Source organism: Thunnus thynnus, chromosome 6, assembly GCF_963924715.1.
Source record: "Thunnus thynnus chromosome 6, fThuThy2.1, whole genome shotgun sequence".
Classification (NCBI taxonomy): Eukaryota; Metazoa; Chordata; class Actinopteri; order Scombriformes; family Scombridae; genus Thunnus; species Thunnus thynnus.
This window is the reverse complement of record NC_089522.1, coordinates 11,011,324-11,029,250: the sequence shown is the minus strand read 5'-3', so window position 1 is coordinate 11,029,250 and position 17,927 is coordinate 11,011,324. Positions and strand designations below refer to the sequence as shown.

Genomic DNA, 17,927 nt, shown 5'->3' with positions numbered 1-17,927 from the left:
GCTCTGAACTGTCAGGATAGCTCTAGTAAATGTGACGTCATCTTCCGTAATAACCCCGATGAGTAATTCACATACACGCACACACAGAAACACAACAAATATCCGTATAAATTAAAACTCAGTGACTTTATTGTGAATTTTTTCCTCTGGAGGGATAAACTCTAACATTTTATAGGCTGTAATATTTTCATATGGATTCATTCATTTGCTGTAGTAACCTATAGTATCCTCCTAAAATGTCTTATAGGGTCAGTGTGATTCATTTCAGTAGTTAATGCACATGCGCGCAATCCGGCAATCATCCCAATTTAACACTAATTTGCGCATGGCTAAATGGGCAGATTCATTTCCTGATACTTGTTGGAAAAAAAAAATCACATTATGCAAATATTGGCGACAAATGTCCTCCAACATTCAGTCACCATCTCCCATTCAATACCAATTTATAATTCTGCCTGGGCGGTGTAGTTTTTCTAATGACACGGCTGGAATTGAATATGATTTCTTCCTGTGGCTGATGGGAGGAGATACACAAGGCGTGTCAGTCGGGGACGCCGTGCATCAAGCGCCCGGAGAAGCCGAGGAGCAGCCAAATCTGAGCCCCGGTGCCGCGTGGCCGAGCATGCGCGTGCACGTCCTCCATCCCTCCTGTTTTCTTGCTTTGCCTCCGTCTCTGCTGTGTGTCTGTTAGTGTGTGTATGAGTGATTTCTATAGACTTCAGAGCACTAAACGTCCTCACAGGGCATTATTTGATTAAGCTGTTTCTAATTTTAATTATAAACAAGACAAAAGGGGTTAAAATGTATTGTTAGGGTATATACCTTAACTCAGTTATTTTATCAGCACTATATAAGGTTGTGTTTCCCAAAAGAATACACATAACAACATGTCTAAATTGTCCTGTCTTATACTATTTTCATTCCGATGCTGTTAGCATATTGCTTTAGTGGATTATTTATTATTAGCTGCTGTCTACTCAAATGTTGTCTCAAATTGCTGCCCAAACCACAATAGAAGAAGTCAGAAGTTAGTGTGCTGTCCTTGCCAATTATGTTGCGGTGTAGCCAAAACTGTCTCACCTTCTAGTCAAAATAAATTTAAACTAAATGTTGAGAAAGACATTTGTTTCTATGCAATGGTATTACAGTGTGTGTGTATGTGTGTGTGTCACAGCCAGCCTGAATCCCTGCCTCTTCTTTTCTCAGAGCTGATAGAAGCTTGGAGCACAGCCACAGCAACACGGTCCTCAAAAATGCATATCCTCCCTTTTCCAAATAAGATTTGAATGCACAAAAGAAAAACGCTCTCCCTCCCTCCCCTCTCTGGATGTCAGCAGCCTCGTTCTCTGTCACCAGGATTTGCTGCCGTTTTTCCAACGTGCCTCCGACACCATCAGACGCCTCAGTCAGTCAGTGTGATTACTGTGGAATGTAGGTTATTGTGGCGCAGGCTGCCGGCGGTAACAGGATTTGGAGTGGGTGCGTGTCGGGGGAGCATGGTAACGTCTAGACAAGTTGTGACTAGGCAGCGTGTGAAACAGTGTGACAGTATTACTCAGTTTACCCACTCAGTAATAATCGCTAAGATGTGATAATACCCTTTTTCAGTCATGTAGGAGAAGTCTTCTTATACTTTGCTGCCCAACAGGGGTCAAGGGTCAAAGTGTCCTCAGAAGCTGGCAGGGATTCAGTGTCTGGAACACGGCCACTTCATCGGGATAGGTGGTTTGCTGCCGTGAAAGCTTTGTCCTTAATTCTTCTGGGTGAATCAAAAGGTCTTTCTTCTTGCTGCTTTGTCCCCGAAATCACTGAAACTGAAATAGTATATTGTTATAACACGTCTCACTGTGAAATGAACACTCTTAGCTGATCATTGTTTCAATTTCACTGACTGTGGCAGTAATCACATCTCATTATTATCACCCTCTCTAAGTGAGGATAGCAGTGTGAGAATGCAAAAACTGCAGTATACTTTCTATGTCTCCAGCTGAAATGAAATGTGAAAGAGTAAAAAAATTAGTTTTTTTCTGGTGGGAAATATTGTCTCATCTCATGATTTCATTGTGTTAAAAGATGGCAAGAGCATTGGTAATCAAACTTATTTGTTTTCTGGGTGAGGTGAATTGAGAAATTCTGATTTTTTTAAGGCAAAAGGGACAAATTTAGGGTGTGATGTTCATGTAATGTGACAAACAGAACAATAAATAACCTCTACAATACTAAATGTCGCACACAAAACAGAAATAAAAAATACAGGAGGCGTTTGGGATTACACAGCATATTTCGTATCAAAAATATTTCCACTCCACATTACAGAAAATGAGAACTAGTTTAGTCCTTTCGTACCCTTGAAAGTCTTTGAGATATTAATAGCCTCCGGTCAATCAGGGCGACTAACATCCAGACAGCAGTGAATCCACCAGGGAAAATTTCGGGCGTGAAGTAATTCAGATTCCTATTCTGCAAGACGGTCGCTTAATTACACTGAATTGGAACTCTAATATTACAAGAATGTGAAAACTTGGCAAGTCCCCATATCCTATTAGAAACGTGTTGAGATAAAAAAAAATAGACCCAGACTGTCCAACAAAATAAAATAAAGTGGATGTTCTGGAGGATCCATATGGGCTAATCAGCTAGAGACCTCAATGAAGAGAAATTAATCTGTCAAACCCACCTTAAATCTCTGATAGTATACAGCAGATGCAGTAAACCCAGTCATAACCACGAGGATCTTCAGCCCTAAATGTATTTATTCCGACTGACATTTGGAAAGACTAGCTGCAGATTACATCATAGATGTTGAGACCTTGAACACTCCCTAATGCAGCGTTGAAAATTCCTCAAATATTAACAGCACTGCCTGTCAAATCAAATGAACATCTGACATAAATCGTCTGGGGCTGATCCCTGCTTGTCTGTGTTGCTAATTAGGTAAACAAAATGATTCAGCATGAACACATATAAATATTAGACTTTTTTTATTTTCTCATGTAATAATAATTAGCTAATAGGTTTCTACATTTAGGATGTAACTGTTTCATGTCCACCTCAATCTTTATTCTGACTAACTGGTCAGATTAATTAGGCTGAGTAGAAAGTTTAATTGACAGTGTTGAGTGACAGCGCAGAGGGAGTGCTGTGCCACTTAGAGCTATTTATAATGGATCAGAGAGGCTGGACAGACTACAAACACTAAACGAAAGTGACTGACAGACTTACTACAACACCCTGTGGGCCTCTGACATCTGAGAGAAAGTGAGAGAGAGAGAGAGAGAGAGAGAGAGGACAATGAGAGTGTGAGAGGAAGGAAAACACTGGGAAAAGAGGGTGACAGATGAGTGACGAGAAGGAAGAGGGAATGATGGGAGTGGAGACTTGGATAGAAAGAGAGAGAGAGAGAGAGAGAGAGTGGTGGGAGGGTAGTGCAAAAGGAGCAACATGTGAAACTTGAAAAATTGCAGTGTGAATTTTTCTGGCTGCTGCAGGCCTCTGCTCACACTGGGCTACTGTCTGTGACAATCTTCATTTCTATAGCACTTTAATAAAACAACAAACAAAGTGCATTATAAACACACATGAAAATATTGTGAATACAGTGAAACACAATAGAACAAGTGCGAGAAATGGTTCATATAATGGATAATTAAAAAGAGCAAAGTCTTTGCTCCACGCTTCATTAAGCACACTGCTCCAAACAAATGTTTGCTGTGAACAATCTGCAGAGGGAAAAACACAGGCCCAGACTCTCTTGTGATTGGTTTGCACACTATATTTGTTTATGTATAATGAAAAAATGTCATAACCTTTCACAAGCTCAAGCCTGGAGTTAACATTTCTGGAAATGTCACCAGGTCCTTATTGGGGAAATCGCAGGATCACCTTTTTCCAGAACATCAACTCCAGCTCCTGTTTACACACAATGCAAACAAAGACATTCTTAATATGGAGGTGAAGAGAGAAGTAACAGGTACTGTAGGTTAAAAAGATTACATCATGCTGGGGGCTCTGTACTTGAGCTAAATGCTAATGTCAGCATGCTAATATACTCACAGTGACAATGCTAACACGCTGATGTTAAGCAGGTGTAATGTTTAACACATTCATCATCATAGTTTGGCATGTTAGCATGCTAACATTTGCTGCTTAGTACCAAACAAAGTGCATCTGAGGCTGACAGTCAATATTTTTGCAGGTAAGTAATAGGCAACTTAAAACTTTGACCTGATAATGGCGTTACATAAAAAGGTATTCACTTAAATTGACAAAATGCATCCTGAGGGGAAAAGAAATACCTGTTCCAAATGGCATGATAATCCATCCAAAAGTTGGTGAGAAATTCCACTCAAAACCACAAATGTCAACCTCATGGTGGCGCTCAAGGAAAAGTCAGGGGATCTCCAAAGTCATTAGGATACATCGTTTGGAAAATATAGATATGTGTACCAAATTTTGTGCCAATCCATCAAGTAGATGTTGAGATACTTCACTGGATAAGTCAAAATTTGACCTGCTAATGGCACTTGAGGAAGGGATCACCAAAGTCATTAGGATTCATCCTCTGGGCAACATGGATACCAAATTTCATAGCAATCCATCTTATAGTTGTTGACACATTTCAATCTGGACCAAACTGGTAGACCAAATGACCAAACAACCAACGGGCCAGTCACTAGGAGGACTAAAATGACAGAGAAGGTAAGAAATGTGAGAGTGAACACGACAGAGAATATTAGAATAACATAATAACAAGGTGGATGACAGCCTGATGTTTCAATAACAAACACTGATTTCAAATTTGTCATATTATTGCAAATATCAACCTAGTAGTCAGCAACCCACAAACCACCTATATGTAATTACACTGGCTATCTAATCATCTAATTCCAAGCTCTCAAACTCCCATTTACAGAGTAAAATCTAGACTGGAGTGTACATAGTCCAAACCAAATATAATCAGGCAAGTTTCAAAGGTTTACACATATTTCACAGCATCACTGCCCTTATAAAGAGGGAAGGACAAAGGCAGGCCATGCATGTACTCCTTCATACTTGTCCTAGTTAGTTCTATGTAAATCATGTTTTGTCAGTTGTTTCTGATTGATGTTGTGTCATTTTATTGATAAATCTGACCTAAAATTCTTTTCAACTGCCTTAAGAGAAGCGCTATAAATCTGTTTACCCCTTTAGCTGTGGAGTGTACTTGTGGAAAGAGAAACTAGAAACTAGAAAAATAGACCACTAAATGTTGCTTTTTAATGGTGTGAAATGGTTTGAATTGGCTTGGTTTGACTCTTTCAGGACCATGGACAGCATCCTGCTGCAAAGACTATTCAAATGTGATTGTTGTAATGTAAAAAAACAGACTAGGGTGTATGTGTGTAGTTTCTTACATTTGCTAACCTTCACTTATAGTTATTCCTTTAAATAAGAGCAGCATCCGCAGAACTGTCTTGAAAAATTATGTTTTATTTGAAAAGCAAAAACATGACACGTGACATCGACTGTGCAGAAAAATGAACTCTCTGACTCCGGACCGCAATTAATTTCATGATTCAGTGTGCAGCCTGTAATACCACTCGCCATGGAGTCAGAAATGAGTGGACCTAATTCCAATGAGAAAATCTTATTCCCAGTCTAGTTGAGGTAATGTGGGTCAGGAACAGCTGGATCCTGCTGCTGATCCACTCTGCTGCCGTCTGCTCTGCAATCCATTAATAGCCGCATTTATGCACACACGAACAGAATATCTTATACTGTTTTCTAAACAGGGAAATAATGCGGCTTCCATGCAGCTCCATCTGACTGTTTTGACAAGCTTGAAATGACCAGATGTTTTGGTAACTTCTGCGGCCTGCTGCTTTTAATGGAAACTATTACTTGGTAAATGAAGCAAATCAACTGTTTATGAATAACCCCTGCTCAAGTTTCTTGGTGCTTTAGTTGATGAAAATTATGAGACTTGTATGAGAGCAGTTTGAATAGACGAGTCAGTGTGTGGCATATTGTAATCCTGCATTTACACTGAACCAGAAGAGGTGGACGCCCCAATTTCATCTGCATTTGTAAAACAGCTCAGCTTGGGGGAACGCTACAACAGTTATGCGATTTTCTTAATGTCACACACAATATCTGTGATGCTGTGAATTGGATTTTCACAAGCCCTCAGGGATTTATTCCCTTTATTGCTCAGCTGTGATATTTTCTGGCAGAGGAACCTTATAATGTTTGTTTACATTTTGGAGTTTGCGGGAATGGTTCATCTCGCTGATGTGTTCTTACATTTCAAAAACCGCAAACATCAGCCCACTGAGGGCTTTGCTTTTGTGTGTGTGTGTCTCTCAGTCGTAAAAGCTGACATCTTAAACTTGAACTACAATTACAGATTCTAAACTAAAGTGGTTATGTGTTTCTGATGGGATTTTACCTTTTATCAGGTATGACACATATTTAGTGTTGCTGATGATTTGTAGTTTCCATGTCAATTGAACTGTAGCCTGTTTTGTCAGTCATCTTGGTAAAGCCAAAACTGGGACCTGTTTTAGTGGATGTGTTTTTGTGCTGAGAGCAGCAGTGTGTGTGTGTGTGTGTGTGTGTGTGTGTGTGTGTGTGTTTGGCCAGTCGACTGGCTTCCGTGTGCTGAGGGATCAATAACCGGCTGACTCCTCGCGGGAAGTCTCCTCGCTGCCTCGAGCCTCCAGGCAGGGGCCCGCGTGCTTTCCGTCGGTGTGGGTTTCCATGGGAACAGTGAAAGTGTGTGTGCATGTGTGTGTGTGAGAGGGATACACTGGGACTGGTGGATTACTGCTGCTGCTGTGTGTGTGTGTGTGTAAGTGTGTGAGAGAGAGAGAGGGAGACAGAAAGAAAAGGTGAGCACAAAGGTTGTGAGCAACGACAAAAAAGGAAAACTGAAAAGAAAGGGAACACGAGTACAGAAACACACACACACACACACACGCAAACATGTACACAAAGACAGGAATACAAAAAGCGAGACGATCTTTACTGATAAGGTTGTCTTGTGTCCTCATTGCTTTTCCCCTCTCGCATAGCTCTCCCCTCTAATTGCTTGCTGCCCTCGGCCTTTTGCCTCTCTGTTGATCCATCCCACAGGGGGGTATGGAGGAGGTGTGGATGTGGAAGGGCAGGCCACAGGCTGTCTATAACCCTGCTTCCCTCCTCCTAACAACCCCCCCCCCAAAAACCCAGGGAGATCCTGAGCGGCAGGCCAGCATGTGGCCGTTGGCCTGCTGCTCATCTGTCCGGTTTGGAAGTGATGCAGCAGTGATGCATATTCAACGCAGGGCGAGGGTGAAGGAGGTGGGACAGGTTGTGTGTGTGTGTGTGTGTGTGAGAGAGAGAGAGAGAGAGAGGCGGACACTGCCTGTCATTGGCAGACAGGCAGTCAATGACAGAAGAGCCACTTGCCGGAAAAGCCCCCCTCTTCACACATACACACACACACACACACACACACAGACAGAGCGAGTATGGCATATGGCGGCAGCTGCCCGGCGCGTGTCGTGATTGTGTGAATTAGAAGCAGCGTGGTGCGCGCATGAATAATGAGCCTCGCCTCTCCGCGGGGACGCGCCTCACATGATGAAAAGATGAAAGAATTATGGGAAGGAAAGAGATAAAAAAAAAAAACCTCCTGTAGAGCCGCTTCCCCTCCTGTGATTCATAACTGTTGATTTAACAGCTGGCTACTCATTTCGTCGTTAAACTCTCCGTCTTTAGCTCCTCTTCTCTCACCCTCTGTCTTGTTCACATTCAATTTACATTTCCTGACTTTAGATCATTTCATTTCAATTCAAGTTTGAACATGGTTTCAGGTGTTTGCCCAGCGAGAGGAAATTAGGCTGAAAAACTCAGTGTCATTATATAAATGAATGGCTCTCAACCATTTTGGCTGGTTACCTCAAATGTCATGATCGTCAACCGCTTTGGGGAAAGTACTCTAAATAGCTAATGACGCTTGCTTGAGAGAGAAAGCTTATTCTTGACCATATTCTTGGGTAATCCTTACTCAAGGTATACTTACTTGCTTTTTTCAGAGCTTTCAACCACATCTCACAGTCTTCACTAGTGGTCGGAGTTTGCTCAGTGTACTCAGCCTGCTTCTCTTTATTGCAGCCTTAATTTGTGACGAGAAATGTTACAAAATAAATCTGCATTAATACCATGTATTAAAGTAGCTGCAATTTAATAGTACTTTCCTGCTACATATACTTTTTTAGCTTTGCAGTATGATGAGGTAATTTTGACACTTTGGTTCAAATGGGTTAATGGTGCTGTAAAGAACAGAAATTGCCTTGTTGACTTCTTCAAAATGGAAAATGACTGTGCTTCTTACATTTCATTGGCAAGTAGAGAACAAAAAATAAAAAGTTCCACATTTTAACATCAGAACAATCAGTGGATCATTCAAATGGACTTTAATACTGTAAAAACAGGCAAATACAGTAAACACTTGAAGTCACAAGTCAGCACTGAGAAGTTAACTGCTAATGTTAGCCTTAGCTAACTCATCCTTTCCTCCGTTCCCTTTTCAAATCCCAGAAGAACAAATACCTGTGAGCATAAAGTAATACTAGTTTCAATACTTACATTCAATACATGCAGTTTCAACAAGTCACTTTTCTAATGTTGTGTTAGCATCCAGGCTAATCCCTAGTGGCTAGCTAACTGCTAATGTGTAATGTAAGCAAATGCATTTATATCAGCTATGTTCCCGTGTTGCTCATGGGCTGTTTGTTGCAGTACAGGACTGAGAATAAGAGACATATTTTTTAATGCTTTATGTGTTTTTGTATTATAGTTTAACAGTGTTTTTTTTACAGTAAACATCCCAAAAATTTTCTTCTCCAGTATGAAAGGGTCCGTTCGGTGTCTGCCAAGCTAGCAAGCAACACAACATGTTAATAACGGCCAAATAAGTTGACTGAATGTAAATATAGTGAATTAAATACAACTACACATGTTGCTAAAACTTTCCTTTGCTACGTACCGTAATACTAAAGTTAGACTTTTAATACTTGGTAGATGTCCACAAGTCTGGAGAAAGTCCAAACAGTCTGCAAATCCTTTTATTTCTATTTTTACACAGAATAATTATAATAATTATTATTATTAATTGGGTTTTAGGGATGCTCAAACCATATAGGGGCTGTTTTTGCTCCTAATGTAGAGCTATTGAGGTGCAACATACAGTATATCTAAATCGCTCTACTAATGTAGGTCTACTTTTGATTATCTGAGCACTGTGCAGTTCTGTTATGCAGGAAATGCTATTATGATAGTGATGATAAATATTAGATAATATTTAATATATTGGTTTGTATAGGTATTTAGACTAAGTCTGTGCCCAGAATCACTCCCTGTTTACAACAGTGCACTATATTCACCATTTTCTTTGAGTGTCCAAACTCACCATGTCTAGATTTATACACAGAAACCCTAAAAAACTCCACAATTATACAAACAAAAAAAAAGATGTGAAGAAAACAGAAAATTGTGCTGTCTAGACAGATTGGGCATAGGCAGGCCAACAAACCCAAACAGCAGCATTTGATACAAAACCATTGTCAGTGGTCCTAAACCCCTGCGGTGTGTGAAATGCTGGAGAGTCAAAGTACATCAGGGAACAAAGTTGAACATGTAGCAGGCCAAAGAGAGAAGTGTACTGTATTTTTCAATAGTTGGTGGATCAAACCACAAAGTAAATATTGGTCTTGTATTTCAACAGGTGGTGCGACTGATGAATCCTCTGGGATGCACATGCTGTTGTGTTTCTGCCGGATGTGAGAGTCATGCTATTCATAGGAACTTGATTACACACATGTTGCATATATCAAGGCGTTCTGTTGTGAGTTTGTTTGGAGTCTACTTGCTGCCTGCTGCTGCTCAAAAATACTTTAATGAGGTTTAATTTGTGTTGCTGCTTTTCAGTTTGGGTTCGTATTCCTATTGTGCCTTGTTTCCCCTGCTTCCATCTGTGAAGTGCTCTTAAATCTTGATTGAATGCTGGATAATATTGCATCCCAAAATTAACAATGTGACCAAAGCAGCTTATTATATTTTTTAATGATTACAAATAGCTATATTCTTCTCCCGCATCCCTTCCTGTTTTTCTATTGTCTCTCAATTTCAACCCTTTCATTTCCTTCCTTCACCTTCTCTCTGTGGTCTATTAGATTTTTTCATCAACCTCTTTTTTTCCACTCTAGCTTTCTTTGTTCCTGTTCTCCTATTCTGTCTCTCTCTCTCTCTCTCTCATTCTCTCTTTATTACCTCTGGCGTCCAATTGGCTGTCATTGTAGTAGCTCCAACCAAAAATGATGTCATTAATTATTTGGGTAGAGATTATGTGATTAAGCTTCTGTGTGTCCGCCCTTTTGTACATGCAAGCCCATGCCTCGGTTAGTGTGTATGCACGTATGTGTGATTGTGTGCTCTATCTGGTGGCCACATTATTAGATCCAGATAAGAGCAGAGAGCCTGCATGCATGGGCAATTTGCCTGTTAAACTGTTGACCTACTGCTATTCCGCTGACTCAAAGTAAACAGACACAAGAATGACAAACAATCAAACAAACACATAATGTCCCCTCAAAAATCTCTCCCGCTGCATATGAATGAAAAATGAAGAAAAAGTGAAATAAACAGCAGCGATGTTTGAGATGAGAACCGAGCAGGAGGTTGAATCACAAACAAACATTCTCTCACACAGTATTTCCATCACACACACACACACGCAGTTTTATTCAGGTCACAGTTTTGTTTGCGGAAACGCTGATGAGGAAGGAAAGATGAAGGGTATCCAGCAATAAAGACAATAAGAGGAGATTGATGAAGTATTAAAAAAAGAAGTAAAGAAGAAGAACAAATAAATGAAAGACAGGTACAGTTGAGGAAAGAGAGACGCAGGGTGTGAAGTCCAGCACAGATACACATGATGGGCCAGAAGAAACAAATGTGTTTCAGGACACTGTCGGTTAGTGCCAGGGCCAGATTGTGATTCATCGTGTGTGTGTGGGTGTGTGGGTGTGTGTGTGTGTGTAAGGGGAGGGGAGAGAGGACTGGAGAGGAGGTCGGTTTATAGGCCAGCTGTGTGTAGTCTTTTACTCAGTCAGTGACCTAAATCACTGAATAAAAAGAGAGTGGGAGTATGAGAGGGAGAAAGCAGGAGAGAGAGAGAGAGTGTGAAAGGGGGAAGATGGGGGTTTTTAGATACAGGGATGTGGAGGGGAGATAAACTAAGCAGTAAGTAGAAGACAGAGAGAGGAGGAGTGGGGGGAAAAAAGAGATAAGAGACAAAGGTGGAGGATAAAAAAAGGAATTAGGAAAAAATGAAAAAAAAAAAACGATGTTGACAGAGAAGGGAGAGTTGGGGGAGAAAATAAAGAAAGAGAGAAGAGTGAGAGAGATGACATTTATGAAGCTGAAATTATGCAGTACAGATATAAATATCCGGGGCTTGTTATTCTTTGCCTGCTTTACATTTCCAGAGCAAAAAAAAAAACTTCCACGCTGGCTCACTACACAAACACACAACAGCTCCCTGTAGCCACAGCGTCGCTTCTCTGCGACTGTGTACTAAACACAGCGTCACAACACAACATGCATAATGGAGGAACACATATCCGAAGCACGCCAGGCTGTAAATTCGACACATAGATTGGGATAATTAGCCCAGTGAAGTGCCCTTGACACAAAACGCCACATTAAGAATTTATCACTATGTCGCAAATTAAAGGAAAAATTAATCTTTTTAAATAATTAATTTGCAGAATTATTGTTTGGGCTCATTATAAACAGAGATTTATACCGGCAAACAACATACTGTATTTCCCCGTGTTGTAAATATTATCATAGTCAAATAAGTACATTTGTGATTCAGAGCAGGCGAGCACACTAAGAGGGATCAGAAATAAGGGCAGAATCCATTAGCATCACTTTCAGACTTCACATCTGCTTGCTGCACCGCCAGCTCAGGACCGCAGCGCCGCCGGGGCTCCGGCACCACTGTGCCACACCGATAATTCAGGCACAGCTTGAGGTTTTGCTCTGATCTTGAGAAAATAAAAGAAAATGTCAAATATTTTTGTTGGAATTAAACACTTCTTTAGCTTACTTAAAGCAAAACGCCCACATTTTGAGTATCAAACACTCAACCCCCTTTTAGGCTTGAAAAAGGTGTCTGTGAATAATTTGTAGTTCGCTGCTTCTTGGAGAGAAAAGTCTGCCGTCAGCTTGGATTCATGTTGGGAACAGTGGATTCTGTCCAGAGAGAGCTGCTTTCAACAATATTAGATCTTTGATTTCTCTGATTTGAAGCATCACAGACCAGTTTCTGGGTATTGGTTAGTTAAAGTTCAAATCTGGTTAGTTCATCACTTTTCAAACTGTTAACGAGTGATTTCTCTAACATCCAGAGTTGTCTGGTACATGTTTAAAGGAAAACGTTAATACCAAAGAAAGTTAAAAAGTGAGAAACAAGACTCTTATTGGCTCTTTAAAATGATTTTGAAATGGTTTCTGCTAAATAGTGCTACTAAAAAAAGAGTATTGTTCATCAGAAAAAGCTTTTCCTGGATAAATCAAGTTCTCAAAGGTTTCAAATTCATGTTCTCCTGTTAATCATTTGTCTTTTAAAGATTTTCATAAAGGTTTTTCTTGTAAAGATAATTAGTAATTTCATCCAGCAATGGTTGAAAAACCAAAAGCTTAATCAGCCTCTTTTGTTACGTTTTGTGTGATTGTCTTGTGTTATGGTGAAACACTCTTTCTCACCTGTGCAACTGTTTGAAAACAGCATTAAAAAATACGAACGCACACTATGGTGAAACATATGAGCGCTCCTGTGAGAGGCGTTATGTTATAGTGCTCTTTATACAGATTCAAGGCTCACGGGCAACAACCACAATCATAATCCACACCCTCTTTTGCTGAGCTTTGCCATATTTCCATTTGAGTAGTCAGGCGTGGTCTAAATGTTGGGGGGGCAGAGACCACCAGACCGAAGAGGCAAGGAACATTTTTTTGATCATTTTTTTCAATTTCTGCTGTTGGACTTGTTGGAACAGTTTGTGAAGCGTGTAACACTTAAGGTCTCATAGGAAGTAAGTCTGCATGGTTTGGTTTTGGAATATACATTACTGGTTTACCATAAGAATAGTGTTTTCAGAGTGTTAATTAGCAGAACTGTGTTAATCTAAAGACACTGATTGAGTTCATTTAAATACGTGTTTACATCTACATATTTTCCTTGAATGGAAATGCTGGAAATTAGAATTTGTATCAATAAAAACAAAATGCAACATAGTGCCATCGTAAGAGACTTACATGACATACATGAAGCATGTGACTTATATTCCACTCCACTAGAGGCAGGTAAAACATCAGTTATGTGTGGACTGATAAGGAGTTTTTAAAAGTAATACATGACACAAACATAAATACCATTTTTCCATTATTTGAAATTTGACATTTAATTATGTAACCTCTTCTTCTGCAATGTCACCTGACTGGAACATTTGCAAAAACAAATGTTTATCTCGACTCCATATATTAGTAACAGTATTGGGCTTGCACTTTTTTTTTAAAGCAGATTTTCTGGAAATTCAGTTAAAATTTGCTCTACATTTGAGTGACGAGTTGATCACTGCTTGTCTAATTCAAATATAAGACAAAAGTGTTGTTTGAAAGCTGTCCAGCAGAGCGGCAGGTCAAATGATGGAAACTTAATTGGACTGATTTCAGTAAATGAAAAAAGAAAAAGTGAGGTCAGAGTGAGGTCAAAGTGAGGTCATGTCCAGTTTGTGTAATATGTTGAATGGAATTAGTCCAAAACTGCTGGTGAACGCAGATGGATTTCAAACCACTCAAACAAAATCAAATTGGAATAATGTTTTAATTTAATTGCTTAATTCATATGCTTACATAAATGGTTATAATATAGCCTCTTTAAAATAAATTAAAGCAAGAGTAGTTAAATGTTTTCAGATTAAATTAAGACAATAAAAAATGATACACAGATGACATTGAACTATTTGTTGTATGCGACTGTCAATGAATGAAATTGTTATTTATTTTATGTATATTTTATGAATGTTTTGAAATACTGAAGTTCATATCCTGTTACGGACAATAAGTGTTTTCTTTTTTAACCATAACTATTAACCAAAGCTTAAACATACTGTAGTATTGTCAACAATATGTCTGCTGAGTGGTTAGTTGCTGTATATCCAGTATGAGATGTCCAATAATACCACATCACATTGTTCATGAAAGTGGTTTCAATCTACATCACTGAGAGTATATAATAGACATCACATCCCATTGATCCAGCAGGACATTGAGGATTGGTTGTAAATTAGTTACACATGGTTACAGGGACAAACCTCAATGTTGGACAAAGCAACAACACTCGATAAGGAAATCTTTACTGCAATTATGCTTATGACAGTGACACAGTTTGATATTCTGCACTGCTCTGAAAATACAACCAACACCCTCAAATGCATAATGGACTTTATACCACAGCATACCCACATAACAATGTGTGCGTAAACATTTTCATTATAGTGGGCGTACTGTACATTAGAATAAATATCTGCATAAAAAAGATTTACATAAGGTGTGAATTAAAAAAGCAGCAGATGGCAAACTTCTTTGATTAGTTAGATTTTATTGCTGAAAAAAGTGATAACTGAAGCAAAGATTGCAGAGATTTCATCTCTATGATTTAATTGCTCTGTGCTTGAAAACAATAAATAAAAGCTGCTATATAAATAAACCTGCCTTGGTTCCCTTGATTACTATTGGTACATCCCTTGTGTCAAAATCTAGTTTCTGGTATGTTTTTTTGCCCCTGCCCCCCCCTTTACATTAAAGAATTGCACAGAAATTTGATGTTTTCTTTCCAGTTTTCAATTCGATTCATTGTATTAACAATCCGCTAAAGCCAGCCTCTCTTTATGATACATAATAGAAAAGAGAAAAGAAGAGAGATATACAAGACATTGTTGTTTCTATCATGTTGTTTAGAGCAGCGGTTCACAACAAGCCTCCCTCCCTCTCTGTTTCTCCGCCTCACACATCATCCCTTTTGGATCAGTACATCATTTCCCTGTGCCTCACTCAGTCTGGATCTCATTCAACATTGCTTTACATCCCTCCTACTGGAGCACACGCAGTAACTCATGCAAAGAGAGACACTCGGCAGATACGACAACCAAACTGGTAATCAACCTCTAAATCAAATCTGTAATCTGACTCTCAAGTACCACTCATCATTGGATCCTGTTCAATTTCGATCGGTTTCAGTCTGGACTTGAGTCAAAACTGCATTCGTATTCAGATCAGCGTAGCTTTGTACAGCTCTGGCTCTGGTTCCACCATTACCCAGCCTGTGTGTTTGGCATCAGGCGAGTCACTCTGCAGCCAGAGCTCAGATGGAAATCGCACCAAATTGGATCAATATTGAGTCCAGCAGGGAGAGCTGTGTCTTATTACACCACAGTATCGGAAAGTTGGGCTCCTGATTACCTGCTATAGGATTACAGTAATGCACAGAGACAAATGGTAACCGCATTTCAACAATTTCGTTTTACTTGCACGGTTAAACAAAAAGCAATAGGTGATTATCCAACTGTAACGGATCAGTGTTTAATCCAGCTGGATGACTCTGTCTTTTAACTGGACAGAATTTGGAAGTTACTGATTTTGTGTAATAGGATTACAGGATTACAGAAAATCTGGTTACAAAACATAGTATGATACATTTTCTAAACAAAACTTAAAATCTAAAGCCACACTAGCAGCCCCACAAGGCTGTAATGCCAATCACCTGACAGAAAACACATTTTTTTGGATGAAAAGCGACATCCAACCACTCAACTAGTTAGTTTGAGCTCTACATTATTAGTGCCTGGCCATGAACTTCAGTCATGTGACACAGCTAATAATAACTTCCACAATTTTAGACTTTACCATGAACCACAATGTCCCTGGTTTGAATCCAGTCGGGGATCTTTGTTGCATCTCTCTCTCTCTCTCCTGTCATCTTTTCTGTCGACTCTCCACATGTTGAATAGCTGAAATTGAAGGACAGATGGAGAAAACTGGTTTTGCCAGAAGCAGCAGTGGTACAGCAGTATTTCACATACTCATGCTTGTGTGCAGTAAAGCATTAGGATGAGACATTTATAGACGCTAGCTGCACTGGGTACTGTGTCAATTCAAATGCAGTGTGATTCGAGACATTAGGACGTTTTATTGAAAGTATCACTTTTATTTCAGTCCCTTGTGTCCAGACGCAGAGGAAAAACTCTTCAGTTGTTCTGATACAAACATACAATATAAAATCTGATGTTCAAGTCTGTGTCACAGATCTTATCGGGCCAATAGTCATCTAGAGGCTAGATATGCTTCACTAAGCAGCCAATGACAGGCTGCCATTATGCTAAGCACTAATAACCCTCCATTTGACGCACCTGTGCTTTTCCTGATACAATGAAAACCCAAACTGTTACAATAGGCAACCTATTATACCAATTATGGTCGACAATTTACATACAGGTTTCAATCATTTAGTTGACAGTCTGAATGCAGCTAATATCAGTGATCTTTCTATACCAACCCTATAGGAATATAGAGAGAATAGACGTTTTAACATAATCACTCAATCAGTGAACATGGCAAAGCCTTGGGACATGCATTAGAGCATTATCTTGTATTCATTATAGTTGTCTGTAGACTGCAAGGCATTCCAGTATATTTACATTTCCACATTTACATTTTAGCCCCATTACAGCCACACAGCCACTTATCATAAGTGCAGTCAGCAGGAGTTGGTGAGAATCCAAAGATTATTGTGTTATCATAAAACCCTTTCAAGGAGATGATTGGGGCTTGAATGCAGGAAGGAGCTTTCCTGGAAATATAGATGGAAAGTGGCTTCATTTATCGCTCATTCACCACCTTTCATCACATGACATGTGACAGTAAAAGGTGCTAACTACCCCTACGGCCATCTCCATATGTATGTGAGGGAGGGTTGTCCGGGTGAGCAATTATTTGTCTTCTTTTGATTCACAAGTCAAATCCAGCTCTAGTTAATTCAACTCAGTTTTTTATACTGATGTAGCTTTTACCAGTTGTGTCCTATGAATACACTGTAAAATAAATAAATATGGACATAGTCACCGCGATGTCACCCACTAGTTTGTGAACCGCCGTTTTGAAGCCTCGAGTTTAACGATTTGACCGTCGCCATGTTTGATTTTTGGAGCCAGAAGTGACCATATTTGGACGAGAGGGTGGCGCTGACCCTAATGGTAGCTGCTAGCTTGGTTAGCACGGTGCATTTACAATCTATGGTTAACAGTGATAATGCTAATGCTAATGCTAATGCTAATTTCCGCTAACAAAAAACAGGCTTAAAACCATTATAACAAAATGTACTCACCGGAAAAACTGAACATCCGACTCCTTAGAGGGTCTTTTATCACAACGTAGCGCTTAACAAGACTTCTTTAGGCGACCAAAATGTTACAGTTAACTTTCATGAACTGAAAACACACTGAAGTGGCGACACCTACAGCTACGCCTATACTCGGTAACTCTAGGGTTACGTCATGGTTACGTTACGTATCAACGTTGTCGCTGTGGTAGCGGCTTGTCAATCACAACGTAGCCACGCCCTAAAGCATACGCTGCTTTATCATCTATTTTACTCTAAATGGGACCATATTTTACAAAATAAACATCCTAATGTATTGAAGGACACTTGATACTAGCGATTGAGACCATAAACTCATTAGGAAACAGTTTACTGAGGTAATAAATCAAGTGAAATGTAGGGTCATTTTCTCATAGACTTCTATAGGCTACAATCGGACTTCTTTTTGCAGCCAGTGGAG

The 17,927-nt window shown here is 39.6% G+C and overlaps 1 long non-coding RNA gene across 3 annotated transcripts; it reads right to left on the bottom strand.

Moving 5' to 3' along the window:
- Positions 1-107: 107 nt before the first annotated feature.
- Positions 108-17,627, bottom strand: LOC137184209 (uncharacterized). Of its 3 annotated transcripts, XR_010928632.1 has the most exons (5): positions 17,474-17,627; positions 15,997-16,100; positions 8,045-12,074; positions 2,678-3,909; positions 108-1,814 (listed from the first exon to the last, which is right to left on the bottom strand). It is a non-coding gene; the product is annotated as an uncharacterized lncRNA (long non-coding RNA). The 3 variants fall into 3 exon arrangements; XR_010928630.1 differs by having other exon boundaries at positions 108-3,909; XR_010928631.1 differs by having other exon boundaries at positions 108-3,909; positions 8,045-8,137.
- Between the last annotated feature and the right edge of the window lie 300 nt (positions 17,628-17,927).